This window comes from Scylla paramamosain, chromosome 20, assembly GCF_035594125.1.
Source record: "Scylla paramamosain isolate STU-SP2022 chromosome 20, ASM3559412v1, whole genome shotgun sequence".
In the NCBI taxonomy this organism is placed as follows: Eukaryota; Metazoa; Arthropoda; class Malacostraca; order Decapoda; family Portunidae; genus Scylla; species Scylla paramamosain.
In genome coordinates, this window is record NC_087170.1 from 14,186,495 (window position 1) to 14,193,994 (window position 7,500).

A 7,500-nucleotide genomic window follows, 5' to 3' on the forward strand; every position below is an offset into this window, starting at 1 on the left:
GGAGGAGGAGGAGGAGGAGAATGATTTATGAGAGAGAGTGGTAGACGGAGAAAATTTTTGAGGAAAGGTGAGAGAGAGAGAGAGAGAGAGAGAGAGAGAGAGAGAGAGAGAGAGAGAGAGAGAGAGAGAGAGAGAGAGAGAGAGAGAGAGAGAGAGAGAGAGAGAGAGAGAGAGAGAGAGAGAGAGAGAGAGAGAGAGAGAGAGAGAGAGAGGGGGGAGGGAGATAGGGGAAAGGAAGAACACAAGAAAACAGTTAAATACAGAAAAGAAAAAGAAATTAGAAAGAAAAAAGGAGAAAGAAGAATTGAATAAGGAAAACAGAGAAAGGGGAGAGAAAAAGAATAAGATGGAAACCAACAAAACACAAGAGCGAAGAAAAAGAAGAGAGGGATAAAAGAAAAGAAACAAAGAAAAAGTAAAAGCAAAATAAAGGAAAAAGGGAAAGAAAAGGAATAAAGACAGAAGAAGAAAGTAGGAAAAGGAAACAATAATAAAAAAATGGAAACGAAGAAAACACACAAGAATAAAGGAAGAAGAGGAGGATCAGGTAGAATAAGAGAAGAAAGTAGGAAAAGGAAAGAGAAAATCAAAAGGAAAAGAGGAAAACAAGTAAAAGGAGGAGGATTAGGAAGGTTGAAGAGGAGGAAAAACAGATACTTTTCCTGCTTAGGTTAGGTTGAGGTAAGTTAGGTAAGGTAAGGTAAGGTAAGGTAAGGTAAGGTAAGGTAAGGTAAGGTAAGGTAAGGTAAGGTTAGGTTAGGTTAGGTTAGGTTAGGTTAGGTTAGGTTAGGTAAGGTAAGGTAAGGTAAGGTAAGGTAAGGTTAGGTTACGGTAGGTTAGGTTAGGTTAGGTTAGGTTAGGTTAGGTTAGGTTAGGTTAGGTTACGGTAGGTTAGGTTAGGTTACGGTAGGTAAGGTTAGGTAAGAGGAAACAGTTAAGAAATAAAACAAGTAATTTCCCGTTTATATTAGGTTAGGTACGGTAAGGTAAGGTGAGATAAGATGAAGTTACAGTAGATTAGGTTAGGTAAGAGGAAAAAGATAGGAAATAAAACAAGAAATTTTCCCGTTTAGGTTATGTTAGGTAAGGTTAGGTTAGGTAGGAGGTAGGAGATAAGAAGGAAACAAGTACTTTTCCTGCTTAACTGCTTAACTACTCAACTAGGCAGCAGGAGGGAGCCGCTAACAGCCTAATTGCCCCTCGTCAACTAGCAGAGACATGCGGAAATAAGAGGGCTTGCGTGGGTTACCTGCTTGACTGCATGAAGGACGAGTAACTTGACCTGACGGGGATAAAGGTCACGTTATTGACCTTCTACGGGTGGGGGATCAGACTAGAGAGGTCACAAGTACAGGAAGAACATTGGCACAAGGTCACATTTAGGTTAAGGTCACACACACAAGAAGAAAAGGTCATATAAAAGGTTCAAGGTCGTAAAGGTCACCGAAAAAGATAAAAACGTCACATTATCAGGGTTAAGGTAACAAAGGTATCTAAATTAAAGGTCATATTAGGATTAAGGGCACACACGAGGAAAAGGTTTAAGGTCATAGGTCAAAGAAAGGTAACTAAGGTCACAAAATGGATAAATAATATTAGAATAAAGTCTCAGAAAAGGTATCTAAAATTAAGGTCACAGGGTTAAAGTCACATACAAGTAAAGGGATGATCTCATAAAGAATTAAGGTCATAGAAAGGTCACAGAAAGAGATAAAAGGTCCCTTTATTACGGCTAAGGTCAGGGAAAAGGTATCTAAAATAAAGGTCAAATTAAGGTCAAAGGTAAGGGTCATAGTACCAGAATTAAGATGAGAAAAAGGTATCCAAAATAGGTAATTAAGGTCACAAAGCGGATAAAAAGGTCAGATTACTAAAGTTACGATCAAAGAAAGGGATCCAAAAGAGGTCATACTATTTAAGGTAAGGTCACACTCAGAAAAGGTCACGGAATATTCCTGAAGGGTTACCTCGACTTTGAACAAGGTAAGGTCAAAAAAATCAAATCAAAATAAGGTCAAGAGGTCAAGATAAGGTCATTTAAAGTAAGGTCATGTAGGGTAATGCACAAAGTAGTTTCAGGAAGGAAAAAAGTAAAAAGGTCAGTCAAAATAAGGTCAAAATGGTCACTAGGAAGCTAAAAAAAAAAACTTAAGGTGTTAAAGAAGAAGGGAGGATAATAAAGGAAGGAAGAAAAGAATGATGATAAATAAGGGAGGACAGTAATACAGAAGAAAGGATGGTGATACAGAAAAAAAAACGATGATAATATACAAGCATGAAAATACAAAAAAAAAGAAAGATGGTAACAAAGAAGGAAGAATAGAAATACAGGAAGAAAGATGAAAATACAGAAAAAAGGACATAAATAAAAAAAAGATGAACAAAGAAAAGATGAAAATACAAACAAAAAATAGACATACAAAACTAAAAAAAAAAAAGAAAAGAAAAAAGGAAATAAAAAACAGAAAAATGAAAATGCAGAAAGAGGGATCATAATAAAGAAACAAAGACGGAAACAGAAAAAAAAACGAAACAAAACGAAGAATGATAATAAACAATAGGAAAGAAAGAAAAATGAGAAACAGACACAGTAAACCTAACCAAGAGAGAAATGGCAAAAAAAAAAAAAAGAAAAAAAAAGGAAAGAAAATAATAGTAAACACAGATTATAACAAAACAGGACCAAGGGGGGAGGGGAGGGCAGGGGAGGAGCACAGAGGAGGATACAAAGAGCCATAAGAATTATAACACAGAGGCAGATAAGTAGATATTTAAAATGCATAGAGATTGATATAACAAGGCAGAATATATTGAAAGAACACGAAGTATTATATTCAAGGAACAGGGTGCTTCGAAAAGATGGAGCTGATGTGAAATGGCTATATCTATGTAAACGACCTCAGATAAAGACTCTTACGGTTTCAAAAGGTCGTTGATTCAAGCTTTTATTCCTCCTTTTCATATGATGCGAGTTTTTAGTAATGGTTAACTCGCGATTGTAAAGATAAAGCCACTTCGAATCTCCACCTTTTTTAAGCACCCTATAGATACTTAGATTGAATACCACAGAATTAAAGGGACCAAAGTACTGATGTGAGAAACAGGTACACACTGATCAAAGGGACAAGAAAGGGGAATAACGAGTTGTGAGAAATGAGCACATGTATTACCAAGGGCAGATAAAAGGGAATAATAATGCACTTAGCAATAGGTCAACACACCAGAGGGACAGGTCATTAAAGGGAAGGGAATTGATAGAAAAGGGAGGAAGATCAAAGAGCAACGAGAATTTAAATAGAAAGGGAGGGACATCAGAGTAATAATGATGAAAAAAGGGTATTAAGTCTCTTTAACAGGAATAAAGGGAGTCAAGTGCTTTGCTTTCTTAATTAAGGCCGTGATTAGTAAGGAGGGAGGCAGAGACGCACAGGTGTGTTCTGCTTGATTGTCAAGTGAGGGCCAGGTGAGAGTCAGGTGTCCCATACAAGCAATTAAGAGCCGGAAGCCACATCTCCTCCTCCTCCTCCTCCTCCTCCTCCTCCTCCTCCTCCTCCTCCTCCTCCTCCTCTTCGTCCGTCTCCTGATGTCTTAATTTGAATGCATGTGCTTTAAATGGTTTCAAGTTATTGTTATTGTTATTATCATTACTGGTAGTAGTAGTAGTAGTAGTAGTAGTAGTAGTAGTAGTAGTAGTAGTAGTAGTAGTAACGGTACTGTTGTCATTATTATTATTATTATTATTATTATTATTATTATTAAACAATGAAAACCCAGATCAAGGAGAATTTTTTAAACTATCATTTCTTTCTCTTCTCTTCTCTTCCTTCCTTCCTTCCTTCCTTCCAAGAGAACCAAAGAAGACAGAGAGGCAGACAGACAGACAGAAGGGCAAGGAGACGTGGCTTGGTTTTGGTTTGGCTTGACTTGGCTTGGCTGGCTCACCACACCTGCCCACACACCAATCAAGCAATTAAAGACCCAACAGGTAGGGGGCCATTAACATAACCATTGCACCTGTCCGCCTGTTAAATTATGGGCACGACAGGTGAGGTCAATTATCGTTAGCATCACACCTGTCCGCGGCACTAATTAAAGGGGTGACAGGTGAGAGGGAATTCAGATGACTGGGGAAAAAAAGAAAGGGTCCGTTTTTTATGAGTTTGTAAATGTGTCCTTTTCTTAATTTTTTTGGTCCTTTTTTTGTCCCTTTTTCAAAACCTGCGACTAAAACACCTGAGTACTTACCATTATTATTATTATTATTATTATTATTATTATTATTATTATTATTATTACCATTATTATTATTATCACTATTATTATTATTATCACTATTATTATTACTACTACTAAGCACGAATATTTACCTGGTTATTCACTTCACTCATCGTTGCATGTATATATGTATGTACATTCATTCACCCATGCGTTGTATAAAAGTACACAGCAATAGTGTTTATTAATAACAAGTAAATGCATAACCTATTTATCATCACCATAACCATCATCATCATCATCATCATAAGCAGCATCACCATCACAATAATCAATGGCATGAATGTAAAAAAGATAAAAGGGAGCATTTTTAATATTAGCATCCACAATCATCACCATCACCATCATCATCATCATCATCATCATCATCACAAGGCTAAGTTCTAACCAGCCATTCATTCTATGTCTAAAGCAGCCATAGTTTGCGCATCAAAGCAAGAAATTAATAGAAAAAAAAAAAAAGCAGAAAGGTGCAGAAAAGTGGCCATTATGTTGCTTATAAGGCAAATCCACGAGCCAGGAACAGACAGACGGACAGACAGACAGACGGAACAGACTAGATTGTAAGAAAAACACGGAAATATATGGAAAGAAAAAAAGATATGATGGGAAGTTAGTTGAAAAAATAAATAAACTGGAGAATATATATAAGGAAAAATCTTGTTCGACCCACCAAAGTAGTGAAAAAAAATGCATGAAAAATCAAATGGAAAAAAAAATTGTACATATCAAATTTATACATACCTACTACATAAAAAATTGTCGCTCTGAAAGAAATTATGAAAAAAAAAAACGAAATTATATTTTAAATACACAAATCATACGAAAAAAAAAATGTTTACCCTGTATTTTTAATGAATCGTATTTTTCACCTGCTCTCTCTCTCTCTCTCTCTCTCTCTCTCTCTCTCTCTCTCTCTCTCTCTCTCTCTCTCTCTCTCTCTCTCTCTCTCACGAAAAATCACTGTTTGAACTCATTACAATTATTAGTGAAGCAACAACTTTAAATGGATATCTATAATCAGTGAATCCATTGCTATATTTATGTACAGAAATATTGAATACTGCAGTGCCCCTTTGTGTGTGTGTGTGTGTGTGTGTGTGTGTGTGTGTGTGTGTGTGTGTGTGTGTGTGTGTGTGTGTGTGTGTGTGTGTGTGTGTGTGTGTGTTGTAATACTTCACGATGTTTCCTCATTTTTCCTTAAGTTTGTTATGTTTCCCTCTCATGTTTTAATCATCATGTTCCAAAAAAGATTATTATTATCGCTTTTTCTTTTCACTTTTTGCTTATTTCCTCTACGCCCAAGTTTCCCGGCAACATTATCTTCGTCACTTTTTATTCTCCTTTTCTTCTTACTATTCTATTTCGTCTTTTGTTGTTATTATTATTATTATTATTATTATTATTATTATTATTATTATTATTTTCCTGTGCTTAAGTTTCCGCGTTCATTATCCTCAACACTTTTATTTTTTTCCCCTTTACTAGAGTATTCAATGTTTATCTTTTTTCCTTTTAGTATTTCCTTATTATTTTCCTACACTAAAGTTTTCCACGAACATTAAAGAAAATCTCATTACTTTTATTCGTTTACTTCGTGCACCACCACCACTACCACAACAACCACCTCCACCACCACCACCACCACCACCAACGCGCTGACCTCTACCTGGCGCGCTAATTAGGGGGCTCACCTGGCAAATGACAGTAATTAGGCAACATGTAAGACACCTGCACACCCCTACCCCTAACCCCAACCTACCTCCCTCCCCCCTCACACCCCCCCGGCCTCAATACTCCTTGGTTAAAATAGTTATGCAAGGAGCGACATTTTTTTTTTTTTTTTTTTTTTTTTTGGCAGCGGTTTGGTGGTTTGGTTATTGTTATTGTTGTTGGTAATTGTACTGATGGTGGTGGCGGTGGTGGTGGTGATAGTAGTAATAGAACACCATTACTATTAAAATCATTACTTCGCTCAACTGTAATAAACCAGAACTCCGTACCCGCACCAAGATTGTTAAAAATATTCCTAACAATTAACATCTTTTTTTACAATAATGAGCAGCGGAATATACATCTTTAAGCAGCTAATTACATTAACATAGACACACAATACCCTCCCTCTCTCTCTCCCTCTCTCTCTCTCTTTCTCATACACTCATACCACCAATACACTCCAGTTTTATTCATTATTTATTCATTCATCCCCACAACCCATTAAAACACATTCTCTATACAATATACGGTAAACGTGTATTGTATTTTATATATGCATAGCACCCACATCATTATTATTCCTCCCCATTCCTTCCCCACCCTCCCCATTCCCATCAACATTCATAACCGCATTACCCTTCCCTCACCGCCTCATCCCTCGCCTCCCCTCTCACCTCCCGTCACTCCCTCCCTCTTTCTTCTCTCTCTCTGATGCGGTAGAGGGGAAAAAGATGGAAAGGGGAGGAGTGAGAGGGAAAAAGGAGGCACAAGGAGGAATGCGTCGAGGAGGAGGAGAAGGAGGAGGAGGAAAAGAAATACTGAAGAAAGGAAGAGGGGTTACTTATATCTCTCTCTCTCTCTCTCTCTCTCTCTCTCTCTCTCTCTCTCTCTCTCTCTCTCTCTCTCTCTCTCTCTCTCTCATCCATCGCCCAGACAGAAGAAGAGGAAGAGGAAGAGGAGGGAGGAAAATACGACTTCTCAGAGTACACAAGAGGAGGAGGAGGAGGAGGAGGAGGAGGAGGAGGAGGAGGAGGAGGAGGAGGAGGAGGAGGAGGAGGAGGAGGAGGAGGAGGAGGAAGATAAAAAGGGAAGTAAATAAGGATAAACTGAAGGAGAAAACGAGGAAAAAAAAGAAAATACGACCAAGATAAAAAAAAAGTAGGAAAATAAAACAAAGGAAAAAAACAATAAAGAAAGACAAAGAGGAAAAGAAAAATCAAGAATAAAAATAATAAAAACAAAATGGACGAAAAGGAAAAGAAAAATGGAGGAGAAAAGAGAAGAAAGAAAAAGACGAGGATAAAAAAGCAGAAGAAAAGGAATAAAGAAGAAGCCAACAAGAGGGAAGATGAGGAAGAGGAGGAGGAGGAGGAGGAGGAGGAGGAGGAGGAGGAGGAGGAGGAGGAGGAGGAGGAGGAGGAGGAGGAGGAGGAGGAGGAGGAGGAGGAGAACAAGAAGAAGAAGAACAAATACGAAATACAAAGTGAAGAAGAAAGACGAGGAGGAAGA

At 37.7% G+C, this 7,500-nt stretch overlaps 1 long non-coding RNA gene across 3 annotated transcripts in view; it reads right to left on the reverse strand.

Moving 5' to 3' along the window:
* The window catches only part of LOC135110401 (uncharacterized), a 50,686-nt gene that overhangs the window by 15,805 nt on the left and 27,381 nt on the right, over nucleotides 1–7,500 (reverse strand). For 2 of the 3 annotated variants that reach the window (XR_010273243.1, XR_010273242.1), the window contains exon 2: nucleotides 1,250–1,282. The exons of the other annotated variant lie outside the window; for it this stretch is intronic. This is a non-coding gene — a long non-coding RNA (uncharacterized LOC135110401). The remainder of the gene's footprint in view (nucleotides 1–1,249; nucleotides 1,283–7,500) is intronic. 3 annotated transcript variants of the gene reach the window in all.